General features: G+C 36.3%; 1 protein-coding gene and 1 pseudogene across 2 annotated transcripts in view; one reads left to right on the forward strand and one right to left on the reverse strand.

Moving 5' to 3' along the window:
* Positions 1-22,888, reverse strand: part of LOC115937794 (protein FAM170A) — a 130,313-nt gene that overhangs the window by 87,033 nt on the left and 20,392 nt on the right. The gene's annotated exons all lie outside the window — the stretch shown is intronic.
* On the forward strand, positions 12,967-13,654 carry LOC102726247 (dolichyl-diphosphooligosaccharide--protein glycosyltransferase subunit TMEM258 pseudogene; annotated as a pseudogene).

The following is a 22,888-nucleotide window of genomic DNA, read 5'->3' on the forward strand; positions in this document are numbered from 1 at the left end:
GGATGAAAGACCTCAATGTGAGACAGGAATCCATCAAAATCCTAGAGGACAACATAGGCAGTAACCTTTTTGACATCAGCCACAGCAATTTCTTTCAATATACATCTCCAAAGGCTAGTGAAACAAAAGCAAAAATGAACTTTTGGGACTTCATCTAGATAAAAAGCTTCTGCATAGCAAAGGAAACGGTCAACAAAACAAAGAGGCAACCCACAGAATGGGAGAAGATATTTGCAAATGACACTACAGATAAAGGGCTGGTATCCAAGATCTATAAAGAACTTCTCAAACTCAACACCCAAAAAACAAATAATCAAGTCAAAAAATGGGCAGAAGACATGAACAGACACTTCTCTGAAGACATACAAATGGCTAACAGACACATGAAAAAATGTTCATCATCATTAGCCATCAGGGAAATCCAAATCAAAACCACACTGAGATACCACCTTACACCAGTTAGAATCTGCTAGGGTTTCTTAAAAATTATTACTATTTTTACTATATTTAGTGGCCTAGCAGCATGGATAAAGTCACTGCATCATTATAACAATCAGAACTACATAAAAATATTTTTGTTGTTGTTTAATGTTTTTTAACAGTTTTAGGTTTACAAGAAAATACAGAGATTTCCCATGTATCCCCTATCCCTATACATGCATATCCTCCCTCATTACCAACATCATTTACCAGAATAGTGTATTTTTTCACCAAAGGTAAACCTATATTGACGTATCATCACTACCCAAAGCCCGTAAGTTACTCTAGTGTTCACTGCAAGTTCTATACACTCTAGGGTTTGGACAAATGTATAACATATATGCATCATACATAATACATACAGAATGATATATTTTCACTGCCCTAAAAAATATTTTTATAACTCTAACATTCCACCCACTGACAGGTCATGATCCAAAAAAGTCACAAATATGTATCAAATCATAGAATTTCTAATGAGTTCACAGAGGAGGAAAATTTTTTTTTTCTTCTACCTTTCTAGGCTCCTGGCTGAGACTGCCCTGTAATAACGGGAGTAACGGGAGAAAAACAAACAAAAGTTTAATAACATGTATACCTCCTATATACGTGGAGGATACTCAGGAACACTGAATAACTCCCCCAAATGGTCAGAGTCACCACCTTAAATATCATCTCCAGCTAAAGACAAAAGAAATATGTTGGATGGGGAGGGGAGCCCAGTTATGGGAGTTTGCCAGGGAAAGCACAATAAACAAGAATATTGCTTTTATACAGATTTAAAATTGATAAGTGTTGATCAGAGTTTTTGTCATCTTTTGGAGATTTAGTAATCGTCCGCTTCCTGGTATAGAGAGGAAGACACCCTTAGATATGGAGATTTTCTTTATAAATGTAAGTGTCTTTTACAAACAGGTTAACTTCTACCCAGGAGCTTGTTTTGGGGTGACATTTTCTGCTCCCCTGTAATTTCTTCTAAGGCCTGATGGAAATTACCAAACCCTATGTAGAAAAGTCTTCATCAAATAAAATGTAGGTGTTTCTACTTGCCAATTCCTTTAAAAAGCTTATGTACCACTTATTTGCAAATGATTATGAACTCACTGTAAGTCACAAAAATAAAACACTGTTTCAGATATACATTGAGTCTTACAAATAGCTCTTTCTAAAATTTATTATTAATAATAGCAATCATTTTATTATCCTATTTTCACTAACCTATTTTTTGTTTTGTTTTTTTTAGAGAATTCTTTTTCTTTGTATTTTCTTCGTATTGGAAAGTTTATAGCTGCATAATTAAATAAAGCTTCTCAGAGATGTCATTTACTGAGAATCTATATCCAAATTTTTTATATGCTATCTTAAAATCTTCTTATAACCTTTTCAACAAATTTAAGAACAATGTATTATAATTCTCATTTTGTGGATGATGAAAAGAGCTCAAAAAAAATCACTTGCCTCAAGTCACACAACTAGTAAACACCATTAATATACTGAACTCAGGTGCACATTGACTATACTCACTGTACAAATAAATAAAGGAAAGTAAGTTTGGAACAAATGTTTTATTTTCTACCAAGTAACAAAAATACAGCAATTAACTTGGAACTGCAATCTCAAGTTTGGTTTACTTTCCCCTAAAGAAGCAGTGTTTAGTTTCTCTAAATTCCTTGACTCAAGGTATCAAGAGAAATTGCTTCCAGAAAGGCAAAGCAGAGAGTTGTATTCTATCTTTGGCTTTCTCTTCTGTTTACTTTATAGACTCAGGTACATGTCAATTGTTATCTTCTTTTGTTTGATGGTGAATGACCTCCTCTCTTCAGATATTCAGCAATATCTGAATATTCTGAGCTTTGCCTAAAGGGAATGACTCTTTGATAATATTCTGATTCTGTCGCTGGTCCTAGTGTATCTCACTTGACTGGTAGGTTAGTGTTGCTTTCAGTTCAGTTAGTTCCCATGTGGGAATATACATCTAGCTTACTCAAATCTTAGAATGCCATTTGCTAAAGTAAGCAGAAACTAACATTCTGCAGGTCCTTAGTTGACTTAAGAAATTAACATTAAACATTATGGGAAGCAGAATTTATACATTCCCATTCAAAAATTTTCCTGCCTTCACAGTGTTCCTTCCTTGAAATAGATCAGAATTTTTCATCGCCATCTTCCTAACCAAAACTCAGGCATATTCATTCAGCTGACAGGTATAACCTAGGTTTGACCCTGTTAACCTATACTCTCGCGAAAAACAGAGAATGGATGAGACAAAGAAAATTTCCCTCTTTCACATATGCCTAATGGTCCTGAGGTCCAAAATATGTTTTATTCAATAGCCTGAGTCCAGAATCACTGCTGATTACATCATTACAGTATCATTTGTTTATTTGCTATATTCTCCCCTGATTGACTTAAAATGCTGTTTCTAAAACTTTTTATTCTTTTTCTTGACAATTTCGTTCAATCTCCTAAAACAAGGCAAGTTCCACTATGGTGGGCTGTCTCTATTCCCTATGCTTTGAGCTATCTGGGACAAACTAATTATAATTGGATCATTTAGCTTCTAGAAACCTACGTACCTCTTCCTACTTGTTCTTCCCGCCATCCCAGAGTCTGTATAAAACAGGCTATAATGAGTCTGGTATTGCCTTGGAAAAACTCAGAAGATTAAATTCCAACTGAATCAAAATGTTAGTTACTTTTGCTTTCTAAGCATTACTTCCAAAGAGGAAATGAGTGGGAATAAATCCAGGCCCCGGTAAAAATAAACGCCAAACAAGAGAAGGCAGGAAGACTCAGATTATTCCTAATGATGAACGGTAACAGCATCAAACTGCTATTGATCAAGAAGGGAGAGTTCTGGGGTGCCTGGGTGGCTCAGTCGTTAAGCGTCTGCCTTCGGCTCAGGTCATGATCCCAGGGTCCTGGGATCGAGCCCCGCATCGGGCTCCCTGCTCCGCGGGAAGCCTGCTTCTCCCTCTCCCACTCCCCCTGCTTGTGTTCCCTCTCTCGCTGTGTCTCTCTCTGTCAAATAAATAAATAAAATCTTTAAAAAAAAAAAAGAAGGGAGAGTTCTTTGGTGAACAGAAGCCCGGGAAACAAAAAAGGAAGAATACAATTAATTCAAGAAAAGAAGTTCCATTTAGCTATTTCCCTCCTTCATCATTCATCCCCTCTTCGAAGAGGCCCCTTCCCACTTTCTCTTTTCTTATTTTCTATGTTTCATGCTTTAAATCCTCAGGTAATGGGTCTTAAGGCAGAAAAGCAGGCTGAGCTGTCTGGAGAGGAAGGGGAAATTTGCTAAAATGATTAGAGGCAGCTAATGAGTGACAGGATGAGAAGTGCATAAGGAACCAACTTTTCTTATGAGCTTCTTATATTCCAGCTCAGTTCCTTCCCACTAAGAATTTTGTCTGCTGTGCTCCAGCCAAGGAACCCTCAAGCCCTAAGAAAGCACGACTCCAAGCACATTAGCCAAAAAGCTAATTTGTTTCTCTCATATCTACAGAAAATTTTTTTCTTTTTACATATAAATGCTTTCTCCAGAATCAATAAATAGGACACAGATGTTTTAAATAAATGCAAACCAAATACAACATGTTTTTCATAGCTTAAAAAATTCCCACTGGTAAATAAAAAAAACATAATTAAGAATTCAGCCTGCCACTGTGGAAGGGGCTGTAGGGATGGAAATCTATAGAGGCTGAAAAGAGAAAAGACCCTTTCAGAAGGCTGGAGCATGACTTTCTGAGGTTCAGAAATTCTTATGACTATTTGGAAGTGGACACTGGATCTTTAAAGCCAGAGCGATGGCTATCAGAGACCTAAGATGTGTTTCTTATCCTCAGGCATATGAGGTGTCCTGGCTTACAAGATTATTAGCTTTTTTTTTTTTTAAAGATTTTATTTATTCATTTGAGACACAGAGATACAGAGAGAGAGAGAGAGAGCATGAGCAGGGGGAGAGGAAGAGGGAGAGGGAGAAGCAGGCTCCCCGCTGAGCCAGGAGCCTGATGGGGGGCTCGATCCCAGGACCCTGGGATCATGACCTGAGCCGAAGACAGACACCTAACCATCTGAGCCACCCAGGTGCCCCAAGATTATTAGAATTCTATAAATAAATATTTGTCAACATTACAGAGCTAAACTACCAAATATATGCCTAAACTGTCCTGGCTAATGCCTGAGATTTCTTCAGAATCAATCTACACTGCTTTGTAACATTTTGGGTGGTTGAATCATATTTATGCTCTATAACATTTGGGGTGGTTGAATCATAGTTATGCTCTATAACATTTGGGGTGGTTAAATGGTATTTACGCTGTAGCCTACATTCCAAGTTACAGATCCATTCCCAAGAGTAGAGTCAGTGAAGAAAAGCAAGGGTGACAATGAATACCTGAAAGATCTGGGGAATGGTAAACCACCAAAGTTAAGGGGAAAAAAAAGGCAATGAATGAATCTTCAGGCGGTGACTACTTCCCAAACTGATTAAGAGGAAGATTTAAACCTAAATCATGATTATACTCCAAAATTGTTTTATTATGCCAGAAATGAACAAAGATAAAAACAAACAAAAAAAAGCAAAACAAAACAAAAAACCTACCTGATTAAAATATTTTAAAATACCTGATACTTTGAGCTATCCTATTTGGGATATTAAGAGAAAAGTTCTGTATTATTATAAATTCTTTTTCCTTCCTGCTGCATTATTATGGAACAATTCCAAAAATATAAAATAGTTAACTATAAGATGAGGACCCTATTTTTATTCTGAATTATTAATAGAGCACCAAAAGACAATGAACACTGTCAATGGATTTGCACAGTGATCTTACATTCATTTCTTAACAGAAGTGGCTTGTTTATTTTACAAAAGAAATGTTTTATTATAATCTACATTTATCACATCATCAGTAGCTGGTAAAGATTTACCACTAATATTATTTTACATTCTAAAAAGACCACAAGCTACTTTTGTAGACAACCTGAGATTTGTAATTTTGAATGACATTCATAGGGGACACAACATTGAAAATTTTTTGAAGATCCTGTTTAGCCCCCAAAGAAGCATGGGGCCTACTTGAAATTCTGAGCAATTCACCGATTATTTTAAAGTCTTCAGGTTAAAATTAGTAAACTCTCAAACAAAGACTGTTTGCAGCTTTAAGATCAAATTTTATACTATATTTATGCAACACAAAAGCAGACTTCAGGAACAAAGGCATTGCCTTTCTTGAAGACATTCCTAGTTTTACATTAAAATCACAGAGGTTATACTTTTCTCTGTGTTGTATTTTGAGTTTACTCTCAAAAAAACCCTTAGACAATCTGTCTACCCAGATCCCTCTGTGACCTTTCCTTTCATTTGAACCTTTCATGCATAATACATTTTAATACTGGGGTCGCACAGAGAGATACAGCAACTAAACATAGGAGCACTGAATAAACATGCCTAAAGAAAAACCAACTTGTGGAATGCAAAAACCATTACAACTAAGCAGCATTCCTGTCCTTTCTAATTATAGTAGGTTGGAAGTATAACATGGCCAAGAACCAGGTTTTCCTCCATTTCTAAAGAGGTGTATGCCAGCCCCAAATCCATGAAGGTCAACTATTTTGGTCCAATCCCATGCATTTTCCCTTTTTTTCCTTAGCTTTTTAACCCTATTCTATTTATATTTCATAATTACTGGGTGCTCTGCTGCTATAAAAAACCTGAAGTCATTCCTTCTGGGTTGTCATACTGCTCTTCATTTCTTCTACTCAGTATAATTTCTCCCTCAATCTTCCAAAAGGGTCCAGATATATTTTTCTAGATCAGCGTTATCCAAAATGGTGTTACACAGCTGTCCTACGCAGATCGGTTTCTGAGATCCAAGTTAGGAAAGCCTGCAATCCATACTTTCTTACAGAGTTACCGTGGACATCTTGCATGAAAGATTCTGAGAAAAATGACTATTAAGAAGAAACAAAACTGTTATATAAATAAGTTTTTCTCAAATTTAATTACAGAACATTTTTTTTCCCCATAACACACATGAAAATCTTAGGGAAAGACACAGTGATAGGAAATACTATCCTAGATTCTCATCTCTTAAGCAGCTGCAACTCTTGACTATTGGCCTCTTATATGCAAACTATTTAAAAGGCATATCACTAACAAGAAGGTAGTATTCAAGGCCATGGCAATACTCCTAATTATAGACATAGAGAAAGCTGTGTTTTTAATTCCTTCATATGCAATAAGCAGAGACTCCAGTGACTCAAAATGGCAATAGCCAGAGAGCACCTGCCACCAAGACATACAGGTTAATGAAAGCCTTTTAATTCTTTACTCATTTCCTACAGCCAACTTTCTGTTGTTGCTGTTGTTACTCACCTGAAGATTTTCTGTATAAAAAAGGAAGAAATTATATAAAACAAATACAGTATAATGAAACCTAACCACCGAATTGGACTATTTCAACTTGATGGTAGAGTTTGAGAAAATAAGCTATGTAGTAACAAGTAATATTTTGTTAAATAATAAGCACATTTAAGGTAGAGAAATCCAGACCCAGATAAACAACTACTTGAAATCTGCCCTTTATATAGAGAGAGCTAGTTAAAAGATTGACAAGGGTAAAACTATATATTGTCACTGGTTTGTATAGACATTTGTGTATATATATATATATATATATATATACATATTTATACATGTTTATATATATGTATATGCACAACAAATGATAAAAAATAGATGGCATTGTTTATATTTTTAAAAAAGAAACTGAAACACGAAACAGAAAAAAGAAAATAAATTCTCAGAGGTCCTCAGATGATATAACTGGAACACCCAGATTGTGAGGGGGGTGCACTTAATTAATTTAGGGAAGAGGCCAGTGTAAGAAAAATTGTAAGTGTAAGACCAGCATAGGCTAGACATATAGACCAATGAAATAAAATTCAGAGTCCATAATAAACATAAACCCATGTATCTACGACCAGCTGATTTTTGACAAGAGCACCAAGTCTGTTCAATGGGGAAAGAACAGTCTCTCAACTAACGGTGTTGGCACAACTGGATCTTCACATTCCAAAGAATGAAACTGGACCCCTACCTTATACCATATTCAAAAATTAACCCAGAATGGATCAGTGACCTAAATATAGAGATGAACCATAAAACCCTTAGAATAAAACAAAAGGATTCATCTTCATTACTTTGGCTTTGACTATGGATTCTTAGATAGGACACGAAAGCATGATCAACAAAAGAAAAAATAGATAAATGTGATTTCATCAAAATAAAAAAAGAGCCTTTTGTGCATCAAAGGACATTATCAAGAAAGTAAAACGAGGCACTTGAGGTGGCTCAGTCAGTCAAACGTCTGACTCTTGGTTTTGGCTCAGGTCATGATTTCATGGATTGTGGGATCAAGCACCGTGTTGGGCTCCTTGCTCAGCAGGGAGTCAGCTCGAAAGATTCTCTCCCTCTGCTCCTCCCCCTGCTCATGTTCAGTCTCTGTCTCCCTCTGTCTCTCTCTCTCTCTCAAAATAAATAAATCTTAAAAAAAATAAAAAGACAAGCAACAGAATAGGAAAAGTATTTGCACATTATGCATGTGATAAGGGTTCAATGTCCAAAATATGTACAGAAGCCCTAAACCTCAACAACAAAACCCAATGTAAAATGGGGCAAAAGACTTGAACAGACCAAAGAGGACATACAAATTGCCAATAAGCACATGAAAAGATTCCCAACCCTATTAGTCATAAGAGAAATGCAGATCAAAACCACGAGGAGGTACCAGTTCATATCTATAAGGATGGTTATAATAAAAATATTGAAAATAACAAGTGTTGGCTAGGATGTGGAAAATTTGGAACCCTCATATATTGCTGGTTGGAATGTAAAATGGTGCAACCACTGTGAAAAAAAATTTGGTGGTTCCTTGGAAAGCAAAAAGCACATGATGCAACAATTTCACTTCTAGATATAAACCCAAATGAATTGAAAACATGGACTGAAAGAGACATTTGTATGTCAAGGTTTGTTTCAGCTTTATTCACAATAGCTAAAAGGTAGAAAAAACTCAGGCATCCCTCAACAGATGAATGGATAAACAAAATGTGTTCTATCTACACAATGGAATATTATTCAATCACAAAAAGGAATGGCATCTGATACATGCTCCAACATGGATGAAGTGTGAAAACATGCTAAGTAAAGTAAGTTTGACACAAAAAGACAAATATTGGATGATTCCGCTTTATGAAACATAAATAATAGGAAAATTCATAGAGACAGAAAACAGATTAGAGGTTATTCGGGGCAAGGTTGAGGAGGCAGTGGGGAGTTGTTGCTTAATGGTATTTCATTACTCCCAATAAATATTCTGAATGGTTACAGAATTTCTGTTTGGGTGACGAAAAACTTCTGGGAATAGACAGTGACAACGGTTGTGCAACACTGAATATAATTCATGCCTTCGATATGTACACTAAAAACTAGGTAAAATGGCTAATGTTATAGTTTGACATTTTAAAACTAAATATAATTAACAAAAGATTTGAATTTTCTAACCAAATTACATAGTTGCACTTCAAGAATTTTTCCATTTCATGTAATATATTTTCAGATTAAATACATATATATATATATATTTTAAATAAAATAAAAACTTTAAAAAAAATGAAGAGGGAAGAAGGCCCATCTCCTGCTCTTCCTTCTAGGGAAATTACTGAATTGCATCTCACAGATGTGCTTACAGTTTGAACAATATATAATCTTTAGAAAATCCCTCAAGAAGCTAAGCACAGGAGTAAATACTTTAGAGTAAATAAAAAAATTACAACTTCCAAAGCTGACAAATATCACACAAATCCACACACATAAAATTTATACTGATGGACCACTTGATACACACTTCTATGCTTTTCCTATTTCTTTTCATTCTTTATTCTTTGAAAGTCTCTTCGTAGGATGATTTGCAAACCACTGCCTAATGAAGGAAGGGAAAGATAATTTAGGATTTCTTCTAGCATGACTTGTATTGAAAAGTCAGCCATGTGGTGAGAGATTTCATTTTGCAGGAGCCTTGATGTCACTTGTGGGAATCTCTCTTATTCTCTAGCCATTGTAGGTTCCTTTTGCTCGGCATCAGCTGAATCTTCCTGTCGGGCAGGAGTAAATGCATGTCCCAGGGGCTATGTTCATTATCCCAAGGGACTTAATTTGTATCTCAGGCAAAATTCTGAGCATCCTTAGGACATCTTCATGTGGGCTTCCTTGCCATACCTCAGTGGACACTTCAGTCTCTGAGAAGTCTCAGGGTCTCCCATGAGGAAAGAAATATCATAAAACCACTGAATTTGAAGTTCAAAGTGATCATAAAAAGCACCTGGTCCGGAATGTTTAAACTTCAGCCACCTAAGATCTACCCTCAGTTTTTCCATTTCTATGTACCATTTCTGCTATTCACTTACCATTTATTTTCCAATTTTTTAGTCATGGACTTCAGTCTGACCTGACCTAATTCTTTCCATCAAATTGCATGTTTGAATGGCAACATATTTTTTTTTCCCCAATGGATGTTAAAATACATTTATAGCTCAGAAAAAAAGAGTCTGTCTGGGTCCTGCTAAAATTGCCTCATGCCCTGTGCACCCCAGCAGATGCTGAAACAAAATAACTCATCTAGACTGGAGAAGACTTGTATTGGGGGAGTTAATGATACAGGAATAAGAAATCCCTTAAGTGATGGAAACTATGTGGAAATCTTGTCATTTTCCAAAGCCAAAGTAATTATCCTTTTTATTAAAGTGAAGTGTGAAAAGAGCTATGCTCACAGTTGTTTGTTTTTTCTCTACAAGTGTTTTTTTTTTCCTTAACAAAAATCATGCTGTTGATTAGATTATAGCAATGTTTGGTGCACTCGGGAGTCATTTTAATCAAGTGGGGAAAAAAAGTAAAATTAAATAATAAAGCCAGTAAGGGAGCCAGGACCAGGGTTAATGAGGGGCAGAAAACATCTTGTCTGGTCACTTCCTCCATGAATCTATGAAAATTTTCCCTCTCATATCCTTCATCTCTACAGATAGAAATAACCCTCTATACTTCACCTACTACCCTCTCTACATAGGCTTTTATTCGTTGTTTCCTACCCTCTTGTCTACATTCTGTAAGCTCCAAGGAGCACAGAAGCAGCCTTACTCCCACAGACATCCCTGGTAACACACTAATACATGTGTTTCATGTTGTTGAATAAATGGCCAAAAAAGTATACATAAAAACAGATACCGGGGCGCCTGGGTGGCTCAGTCGTTAAGCATCTGCCTTCAGCTCAGGTCATGCTCCCGGGGGCCTGGGATCGAGCCCTGCATCGGGCTCCCTGCTCCGCGGGAAGCCTGCTTCTCCCTCTCCCACTCTCCCTGCTTGTGTTCCTGCTCTCGCTGCGTCTCTCTCTGTCAAATAAATAAATAAAATCTTTAAAAAATAAATAAATAAAATAAATAAATAAAAACAGACACCTAGAAATAAACCATTTTAATACTCATCATTAATAATACTTAATAAAATCGACAGCATTCCTAAAATTAGAGCACCCATGATAAGTAATGGATGAATACAGATTTAAGAGGAAGACTGGAAATATTTCTGTTAACTTATATAAGACAAGTCACTGGCCTATATTTCAATGAGACAAGTGTTGCCAGACTCAACACAATAATAACAATACCGTTTTAGTGTTTTCTAGCCGTCAGTCTGACAGATATTATTATTGTCTGCATTTATATGAGATTGGAAAAGGGGGAAGAAGAGATTTCAAAGTATCTAAAGTGAAGACAGTCTGAGAAGGGCAATGGTGAGATTACATTCAACAGGACAGAAGTTCACTTGTGGGCAATAGGATTTAAAAACGTTTCATCTGAGTATATGCAGAAGCAAGACAGAAGAACCCCCATGTAATCAACCCAAAGGTCTGTGGAAGGATACAAGCGAGAGATGTGACAGTGAAGCTTGAGACAGTCCAGACATGATGAAAGAGAATCGTCTTTGCCAAGCTTCGGGGCAGGTTCCACCACATGCTCTCCCTGAGGCCTCAGTAGTGCCCAGTCAGCAGGAACAAGACGGCTAGTCTCAACGCCAGCACATCAGGCAAGGACGTGCTGACCTGGAGAACGCACGGTCCACATGCACATAGCTGCTGCTCCCCAGCAACTACCAAAGCACTGCCACATAAAGAGAGAGGGCCCACGTGGCCAGAACTTGTGATCTCCTAAGACTTTTCTGTGAAGGGGCGCCTGGGTGGCTCAGTCGGTTAAGCGACTGCCTTCGGCTCAGGTCATGATCCTGGAGTCCCGGGATCGAGTCCTGCATCGGGCTCCCTGCTCGGCAGGGAGTCTGCTTCTCCCTCTCCCACTCCCCCCTCTTGTGCTCTTTCTCTCTCTCAAATAAATAAATAAAATCTTTAAAAAAAAAAAAAAAGACTTTTCTGTGAAATTTAACGACTATTCAGTTTTAGTGATGACCTATCATATTTAGGAACACTATACAGGCCACACCAGACACATCTGCTGTTCCAAGTTGACCCTTCATCCTCCAGTTTGTAAATCATGGTTTAACTGCATCTCAACAGGGGCACCTGGGTGGCTCAGCCCGTGAAGCGTCTGCCTTCAGCTCAGGTCATGATCCCGAGGGTCTTGGGTTTGAGTCCCGTGTCAGGCTCCCTGCTCACTGGGGAGCCTGCTTCTCCCTCTCCCTCTGCTCCTCCCTGACACATGCGCTCTCTCTCTCATTCCTCTCTCTCTCAAATAAAATCTTAAAAAAAAAAAAATAACTGCATCTCAACAAAATTAAAGAGATTATTTTAACACCATCATGGCTCTAAAAAGTTTTCTTGGGATTAAAGTGCAAAGGCTTAATATACTGAAAATGTATTAAAACGTTCAGGAGAGGTATCACTTCTAAGCATTATATTATTGTACTTGACGGAGTTACATCTCAAAACTCTTGAATATAGGGACTACTGACTTTTACATTTTACATAATTACATTATAATTTACATAATTATTTTTATAATCTATATTAAAATTCTTATAATTTACATTCTGTCTCTGCCTCCCTCTTTCTCTTCCAAAAAGTTAATTATGCACCTTAATTCACAGCAAATTATTACCATTAGTCCCTTTCTCAATTCAATTATTTGGTATAGTCTACCTATTCCCCATTCCTGTTCCTATTCCATACCTCCCTAAAATAGTAAACTATTCCAATGTATTTGATGTGTATGCTTCTTTTCTATGTGGTCTCATCAAGTGAACAGTTTTTGTTCTTATCTTTTTAACTTACAAAAACCTATTGAGCCATTTTTACTTTCCTACAAGGCATGCCTTTTTTTTTTTTAAGATTCTATTTATTTATTTGAGATAGAGCGAGTGAGAGAGAGCACAAGCAGGGGAGGGGGGAAGCGGACTCTCCACTGAGCAGGGAGCCCGATGCAGGGCTCAATTCTGGGACTCCGGGATCATGACCTGAGCCAAAAGCAGCTGCTTACTCCACAGTGTACACCCACCACACACACCTATCCATCCTGAAGTTATGAATGCCTGGAGTCTGCAGCTTGTTGACACCACAAGCAACACTGTGCTAATCAACCTGTGTGTGTTCCCTCACAGACTTTGGGGTCTATGTCTAGGACTGGGATTGCTGGCCCATCGAGCATGTGAATATTTAATTTTACTAAGAATTGTTTCGTGCTTTCCAGGAGTCCTGCAGCCATCTACAGCCCTACAACAGAATGTCAGGATTCATACTGGCCGAATGTGAACTCTCTGCCAAACATGTCATTATCCGGGCCCATAATATATCCAAAATGGTATCTCTTTATATAATTTTCATTTTTCTATTCCAGTAGAGGAGCAATGGATGACCTTGTTCCCGGCGAAATGGAGCTTGAGGCCATGAGCAGATACACCAGCCCAGTGAACCTGGCAGTCTTCCCCCATCTGACCATGGTGTTATTGGCCATTGGCATGTTCTTCACCACCTGGTTCCTCCATTGAGAGGTTACCACCACGAAGTACACTTGGGATCTCTACAAAGAGCTCCTCATCTCCTTGGTGGCCTCACTCTTCATGGGCTTTGTAGTCCTCTTCTTGCTGCTCTGGGTCTGCATCTATACATAACCTCCCAAAGCTCCAACCAGGTGGCTTCACTGAATCCCTGCTTTTGTAAATTAATTTACTATTGCTGGAAGTCTCCCACCTGCTGTTCACAATAAAGGCAGATGTGTGGAAAAAAATTTTTTCATTTTTATATGAACATGAACCTCTCCTTATAAGCTTATTGATTTTTTAGTCGTCTTCTGTAAGTTCTTGGTTCAACAATGTTTGCAATCTTATGTCGAGATATTGATCTTTCTCTTACTGATTTATAGGAATCTCTTCTCTAGTAAAACATACATAAATCCGTATACACACACACACACACACACAGAAATACTTGCATGCAGATCACTTGAGGACCTTGATAAAATACATATTCTGACCCACTAGGTCTGGGGTGAGTCCCAAGAGTCTGTGTTTTCCATAAATTACCAGATCCCACCAGTATGATCACAGTGACACCTGTCCAAAATCACACTTGAAAAAGCAAGGGTTAAGACGGTATTTAACTACTTGTTAACCGTGATTCTTCCATTCATACTTTAGAGTAAATTTATGATAGTTCTCAAGAGTATCCACCTGGGGGTTTGAATGGAATTGATCAAAATCACTAATATTAAAAATGAGAGGTTTTAAAAAATATATTATCACTGATTAAAGAACAGCAATGTCTCTCCACTCATCCAGATCATGTTTTACCTTATTACCTTCAGAATTTTTCCACAGATTTCTTGTGTGGTTGTGGTTAAGCTAAGTCCTAAATATATTTTAGTTTTTGTGAATTTTCTACAAAGTGTCTTATTTATAGTTGGTTGTAACTGGTTTAGAGAGGGATGCTACTGATTTTATTATGTTTGTATTTTACCTGACAACTTTGTGGAAAACTTGTTAGTCCAAATACTTCACTGATCGTGATTTATTGTGATCATTATTGTTTTTAGGTACCTAACCACTAAATCTTCCCTCAAATCACAATTTTATCTTTTCTCTTTCAATTCTTAACACTTAGTTTTTCTCAGAGCACTGATCAAGACATCGAATGCTATGTTATAGTAGCTATGTTAGTCAATGTCCTCATCTTGACCCATCTTTTAAAAAGAGCATCTAATGTTTTCAGTAAGTATAATGTTTGTTGTAGATTTTCAGCAATCATTGCACTTAATGGAAAAATATTTATTTTATATGTTTTTAGATATATTTATTAGGAATGTCTGTTTTTATAGCAATATACTATTTATATATAATATATATGTCTTTCTTATATAAAACAAGTAAATATAAACATCAGTTCCCACATATCTCTAACTTGTTAAGAGTTGTTATCAAAACGTTACTAAAGCATTTTTTCCACATCTAAAGATATCAAATAATTTTCTTCCTAGAAATCATTAATACATAAATGGAGTTACATAAACTATATTGATAAATTTCTTATGTTGAATCATTTTGTAACTTATATTAACTATTACTTGGTAATTATGTATTATAAAATGCATTTTTATTTTATTTAGTCCTTGCATTATTTCAGATTTTTCTTATGCAATCATAAGAAGAGCCGATACTTTTCCTCTTTATTGGGATTAAGATTGCACTTGTCTCCTTAAATGAGTTTGGAAGGTCTGATTTTTCTCTTTTCTTCAACAGTTTATGTGGACAGTTTAGTCTTAAAAATTTAACAGAATTCCTATGAAAACAGCTAGAACTTGGATATTTATGGGCATAGGTTTTGAATACCATCTTTATTTATCACTCTATTTATGTTTTATTTCCTCCTGTGTTAAGTCCAGCAATTTGTAGTTTTATACGAATTATTTCACCTCATTTCAAAATTATATCATTCTTTTATTAATCTTTTCTATGAAATAGCTTTTAGCTTAGTAATCTTCTCTAGTGTTCTTTGTAATTTCATTTTAATACAAATTATTTAAGAATACGTCATTTGAGGGGTGCCTGGGTGGCTCAGTCATTAAGCTTCTGCCTTCGGCTCAGGTCATGATCCCAGGGTCCTGGGACCGAGCCCCTCATCGGGCTCCCTGCTCAGCGGGAAGCCTGCTTCTCCCTCTCCCACTCCCTCTGCTTGTGTTCCCTCTCTCGCTGTGTCTCTCTCTGTCAAATAAATAAATAAAATCTTTCAAAAAAAAAAAAAGAATATGTCATTTGATTTCTAAACATTGAATTTTTAATACAGCTTTGGGTTATTAAGGTTTTTTTAATTTTTTTTAAAGATTTTATTTTTTTGTCAGAAAGAGAGAGCGAGCACAAGCAGGGGGAGCAGCAGAGGGATAAGCAGGCTCCCCACTGAGCAAGGAGCCCAATGCAGGACTCGATCCCAGGACCTGGGATCATGACCTGAGAGCTGAAGGCAGAGAGGCTTAACTGACTGAGCCACTCAGGCACCTCTATTTCTTACTTGATTTGTCAGTCCCTGAGAGGTGTGTGTTAAAATGGCTGATTTATCAACTATTTTTGGCAGTCTGTTGTTTCACACAGATTTTTAAGCTCTGGATTTACATGAGTACATATTCATACATATCCACTGTTATATCATCTTTCTATATTATTCCTTTTTAGATGATAAATTATTAACCATCATTCCCCAGAGAAATTAAATCGTTGCTTTGCACACAATAAACCTTTAGTAATCTTTTTTAATTGAATTAGGTAAGAACTGAATTAGATAATGTAACTGTTTTTTTTGTTGTTGTTGTTTTTTAAAGATTTTATTTATTTGACAGAGAGAGACACAGTGAGAGAGGGAACACAAGCAGGGGCAGAGGGAGAGGGAGAACAGGCTTCCCGCGGAGCAGGGAGCCCGATGCGGGGCTCGATCCCAGGACTCTGGGATCATGACCTGAGCCGAAGGCAGACGCTTAACGACTGAGCCACCCAGGCGCCCCTGTAACTGGTTTTTAAGAGTGGGCAAACAGGGAATAGGGAAGTCGGAGGCCTCCAAATGAATTAGAATTATCAGTACATTCTTCTTCTCTTGAAGTTTTACTGAGATTGAATGTGCCAAGAGTTTCAAAAGCCAATTTATTCTGAGCTGTAACCTAAGATATTACTGAGTTTGTGAAACTGGGACTAGAAACTAGTTCTTCTAATTAAGTTTGAAAAGGAAAGGAAAAGAAAGTCAGAGGCATATACATGCTCAAGAAACCAAGGAATGAAAAAACAGAAATGGAGCCAGCAAGAGAAAGAGAAAGAGAGACTGAAGGAGATAAAAAGAGAGACAGAGACATAAAGATAAGAGGAGAATTGCCACATTCTCTGAACAATTACTGTGTTGCAAGCACTGGGACATGTTCTTTAAAAATACTATTTCGTTGAAATGCACAAACATACTAGACAAAATAATTTTTAACAAACAAGAAGACAAGACCATTTCTAAGAGACAACACAGATCAGACTTTTTTCCAACACAGCTGAAATATTTACGATATGTCTTCATAGTCAATTTAATTCAGAATTAAGAAGATGACTTTTCATAATCCATGGGCATGATCTATTTTTAGCACATTTTAGCAAATATTTTACTATAATTTTAGCAGAAATAACAAGGCCAAAACTTATGCCATTGGCTAGCACATTTTTCTGATATTTCTACTCTAATACTCTCTAAATCCCATTATAAAACTACATCTGAATATATAACCAATAACCACATTTGAAAGAAATGCACTTAGGAAACAATTCATATCTGTTAGTAACAGAAATTATCAATACTTTCTAACATTATTCAATCTAAAAATCATATAATCTAAAATACCATATAATCTAAAATATGAACAATGTTAAAAAATTGTTTTACTATGTATATATAGTGTCTACCCTGTTACATTTTTTACACTTTGGTTTTCAGTTTCTTAATAAGCAATCAATGGAAACTTAGGTTTTCCAGTGGCATGTTTTTACTTGATCTTCTCAATTTCTTATTAAGATCAGCTTGAATTGTTTTAGTACTACTTCCACTGGGATAGTTGTAAGTAATAACTGGATTCTAATGAATAATGTTAGGGGTCTACAAAAACTTAAAATTATTTGCATATGCTCTATGTGTGTGTAAATGCCTAAGAGTAAGGGAATTATTTAAAGGTAAGATCTGCTTTGATGAATGACATATCAGACCACTGATTTTTGTTAATATATTTAAAACTTTAAAGAAGCTAAGTGGAAACTAATTAAAAATAATTTATTAACACCAACTGATTATTTGTTATAAATTCATCTGTGAGTGATCTGCAGGAAGACAAAGGTCAGGAACGTTGTTCAACACTCAATAGCCATGGCTGAATGAAAGAATTTATTACTAAAACTTTATTCTCTGAATAGGGATTCCATCACAACTATGCAAATACTATGCAAATAAATATTTATTACACGGACTTGATTTAGGATATGTAAATATGTCCTGAGTTCAATTTATCTAAGGTGTAAAAAATTCATATTAAAAGTTAAACATAAAACATATGCATTGGTTCATAAAAGACTGTCTAATAGTTTGTAAATGAGTCATCTACTTTAAGACTGTCATCTGGAGATAAGAAATTAACAAGCCTCTTGAGAATGGTAAATTGTTCTAATCACTTAAAAAGAAGTTGGTCCTGGAAGGAACATTGAATCCAAGTTTCAGGTTTGTATTTCTTGAAATTGTCAGTAATTGTAAACACACATAAGAATTGGGTATTTGAACAAGCAATAAAATTTTAACATTTATTGGAAAATAAAAGTGAAGATGAAACTTACCCTTTGACAATCTTATGAAGCTATTTTTTCATATATATAAATGTTTTTACAGCTAGACTTTAATATTCATACATATGAGAATCAGCTCTGTTGTTCCTTGTTTCCATTTGTGAAGGACAGTTATGAGAAACACCAAGTTCAAAATAGTGAAAATAATCTACACTATGCCCTTTATAGTAAGATATGATTAAAGTTGTCATAAAATTTGTTATCCAAAGTGGAAAACTTTGAGAGTGAGAGGGAATACTAACAATAATTACACTGGGCTGAAAACAGAGGCTTTCCGGGACAAACTGCAAAATATGATTACCTTCGCTACAAGGAACTTTAATCCTACCAATTTACTTCTTTTTCCCAGGAAAACAGCGTCAACCCATGAAGCACTGAGATGCTGTCTACAGAACACGTTTGGGATGGCAAAGTGGCTTCAAGAATCGCCTCCCGTGATTGATGCTTGGAGCACTGCACTAACTGAAAGACTGTTAGGACTCTGAAGGAAGGCATGCCAGGATTAATTCTCAGGGGAACAGGTGGTGCCACAGGTGTGGAGGACCTTCTCATTTTGACGGAGTCTGCTGTTTTACTAGTTCTAACACTGTTTTATTCTTCTCCTGCTTTATTCGTTTATTGACAGAATAATAGCTATCTACACAATCTACATTATCAATCTTCAAAAAAACTGAACCTGATACCTCAGAACTACTGTGCCCATTCTACCCATAAGAAAGCCAAGGTACTGAGCATTTTAAAAACTTCCCAAGGTTACAAAACTGTTAACTGGCACACCTGGGATCCAGACTCTGGAATTCTAGCTCCAGATACTGTATATTTAACCAGTTTGATAGAATTCCTTTGGGTAGTGCTCGACATACTTGGAACTCTTGATTACTAATGTCCAAAAGAAATTAAAAAATCCAAGTTGGATATTATATGATTACTTATAAATAATGTATATGCCAATTCACTCTAAAACTAATAAATTCCTATGATCAGCAAAAAACAGAAAACAAAAGGAAATATTTAAGTATGGATAGGACTAGAGTCCACATGAGAAGAGGCCTTAAAATCATCTAAAATTTTGTATCCATTTTGCTTAAAAGAACCACTTCGTTCACTTTTGTATCCACAGCAAGCAGAAGGACATATTCAGCATATTTTTGGTACTTATTAAATCACTGTAAAATGAGTGAATGAATAGCTACAGATATACCTGTGACCTTCTTTCCTGTCCTTTATTCTAATTACTGTCCATAAAAGCCAAGAGGGTAAGAGTAAGGGAAGAGTGAGGCTGCTCAACAAGCCATAGGTATATTTAATTGGAAATAGCCAAGTAGAATGCCACGCGTGGTGGCTGGAAGTGCCTTGCCTCAAGATGGGGAGTCAGGACATCACCACATTCTGCCTCTAACTAGTGGTCTGGTCTTAAAATCTGATCTGAAAATATGTAAAACCTCTCAGTTTCTCTTACGTTAAAAATAAGAGGAATAAACTAAACCTTTATGATGTCCCTTCAGAATTCTTTCTTCAATCTATTCTGAGGACATTTTAGCAAAAGTTTTCCCCCAATGGTTGTGATATTCCTTACTTACTTCATATTGAGAATATCTGATATATTTTTTAATTTTTCTGTTAAAACGTATTTGAGAAAGATGTGCATCTGGCAGAAAAATCAAAAGAATGTTACTATTGAAGAGGATCTGAGTGACTGACATTCATGGCTATGTATCAATGTTGGTGATTTAGAGGGGTTAATATGGGTGGTTGATTATTATCCCCTTATTAGTTAAGGCTATTAAAATTAGCAAACTATGGTCCAAGTCTAATATACTTAATAGAATGAACAGATTTCCTCAATCCATATATTAACAATTGAGAATAACCTGATAACCCCAGAAAATCATTTCCAATTCATACAAGATCTCAAACAAAAAATCTCCCATGTGCTCAGATAGCAAAATCAACATGTTTTACTTGGTGTCAAAGGAGGAAAATTACATATCTCATACTCTTTTATGAGTTCTAACATATATATTACTTTGCAATTTAAAAATAAAATTTGGTGGGCGCCTGGGTGGCTCAGTTGGTTAAGCGACTGCCTTCGGCTCAGGTCATGATCCTGGAGTCCCGGGATCGAGTCCCACGTCGGGCTCCCTGCTCAGCAGGAGTCTGCCTCTCTCTCTGACCCTCCCCCCTCTCATGCTCTCTCTCTCTATCTCATTCTCTCTCTCAAATAAATAAATAAAATCTTTTAAAAATAAATAAATAAATAAATAAAATTTGGTTGGTTAAAGGTAATACAAATTTGGCTTTTTTAAAGATTAAAAAGTTGTCATTGCTAGATGCAAATTAGTTGTTTAATGGATTACTTCATACAACATTCAATTAGATTCTATAAAGGGCTCCATTTATAGTGGAGTTAAGCAAGACTGTAATAGTTTAACAATTTAAACTCATACAGTTTGTATATGGTTTCTGTATTTTTTCCTCCTATCTATTTGCATAACTGAGATGCAAGAAATTATCTTAGGAGTATAATGGCTGTGTCCAAAGTTTATATGTTTAATTTTCAGAGGTATCAGCAAACTGCCCTCCAAAATTATTACTTCCATTTACACAGTGGCCATCAAGGAACGTTTGCCTGCTTTTTACCAACAAGGATGATCAGTCTTTTTCATTTACCAAACTGAAAGGTGAAAAGTTTTATTCCATTTATTTTATTCTTGGTGAGAGTCCAAATTCTTTCAGATGTTTGTTATTCATTTATAATTTATTGCTGAAGACCAATTTCAAGAGAAGAAATACAAAATATCAAAGATAACAAGCAGATTTTTTTTTCCAATCCCAGAATGATTTTATATGTGGGACTGTCACTGCTAACAGAACAGGGTACAACATCATAACTGACCCCATGAATTGTATTGTTAAAACCCAGCCTCTAAATATTGAAGTGACCATTTTTGGCTAGATGCAGTTAATTGTGATCTGAAGAGAAAATAACCTCAATGCAATATGAACATTCTTACCCAAAGTTATCAATTTCACTTCCAAAAATAACCCAACAACAAGTGACTGTCTTGTATCTCCTCTTTATTTTTCTCTAAATGTTCTAAAATGTGGATCTGGGCTCCAACTCTACCTCTGTGAATCAAGATCACCATGGATTCCTCATTTAATCTCTGTAAAGCTTGGTCTTCTAATCTGCAGAATGTAGGGATAATGACAGTTTCTGTCTCGGAGGAATGAAATACAAGAAGGAGAGAGAGCACATGTGGGGGTGGGGGGGAAGGGCAGAGGGACAGGTAGACACAGAATCTTAAGTAGGCTCCATGTCCAGTGCAGAGCCCAGTGCAGGGCTCGGGTTCACAAACCCTGAGATCCTGACCTGAGCTGAAATCAAGAGTTGGATGCTTAGCCAACTGAGCCACCCAGGCATCCCAGTAGTACTATTTTTAATTTTTTTTTTTAAAGATTTTATTTATTTATTTGTCAGAGAGAGACAGCGAGAGAGGGAACACAAGCAGGGGGAGTGGAGAGGGAGAAGCAGGCTTCCCACAGAGCAGGGAGCCCGATGCGGGGCTCGATCCCAGGACCCTGGGATCATGACCTGAGCCGAAGGCAGACGCTTAACGACTCATATTTTTAATTTTTTAAGGAAACTGCATACTGTTTTCCATAGAGATTATACCTTTTCACATTTTTACCAATAACATACAAAGGTTCCAATTTCTCTACATCTTTGCCAACACTTGCTATCTTTTGTTGTTTTGTTTTGTTTTGTTTTTATAACAGCCATCATAACAGGTGCGAGATAATATCCCACTGTGCTTTTGAATTGCATTTCCCTGCTGATTAGCGATGTTGTACATCTTTTTATACACTTGCTGGTCATTTGTATTTCTTCTTTGGAGAAATGTCCATTCAAGTTCTTTGCCTATGTATTTATCTACTTATTCATTGCTATTTAATTATAGGAGTACTTTATGTATTTTGGATATTAACTCTTTATCAAATGCATTGTTTCAAGTATTTTTTCGCATTCCATAGGTTGCCTTTTAACTGTTGGTTATTTGCTTTGCAGCGTAGAAGCTTTTCAGTTTGATGTAGTCCCACTTGCCTACTTTGCTTTTGTTGCTTATGCTTTCGGCATTTTTCCTAAGAAATCACTGCCAACACTAAGGTCAAGAAGCTTTACTTCTATGTTTTCTTATAGGGTTTATACAGTTTCAAATCTTATACTGAAGTTTGTAATGCATTTTCAGTTGATTTTTTATGTACGGTGTAATATAAGGGTTCAATTTAATAAATACATGAAACAGAGTAGAAAAACAAATTTAAAAATCAACAAAGCTAAGAGTTAATTTTTTGAAGAGAGAAAGAAAACTGACAAATTTTAGCTGGGCTACCTAAGAAAAATGCGGAGAACACTCAAATAAGTAAAATAAAAAATCACAACTGGTGCCAGAAAGATAACAAGGAGAAGGGGCTGCTATGAACAATTGTATGTCAACAAAC

The sequence above is a fragment of the Leptonychotes weddellii genome, chromosome 7, assembly GCF_054177405.1.
Source record: "Leptonychotes weddellii isolate Sample4059 chromosome 7, ASM5417740v2, whole genome shotgun sequence".
Lineage (NCBI taxonomy): Eukaryota > Metazoa > Chordata > Mammalia > Carnivora > Phocidae > Leptonychotes > Leptonychotes weddellii.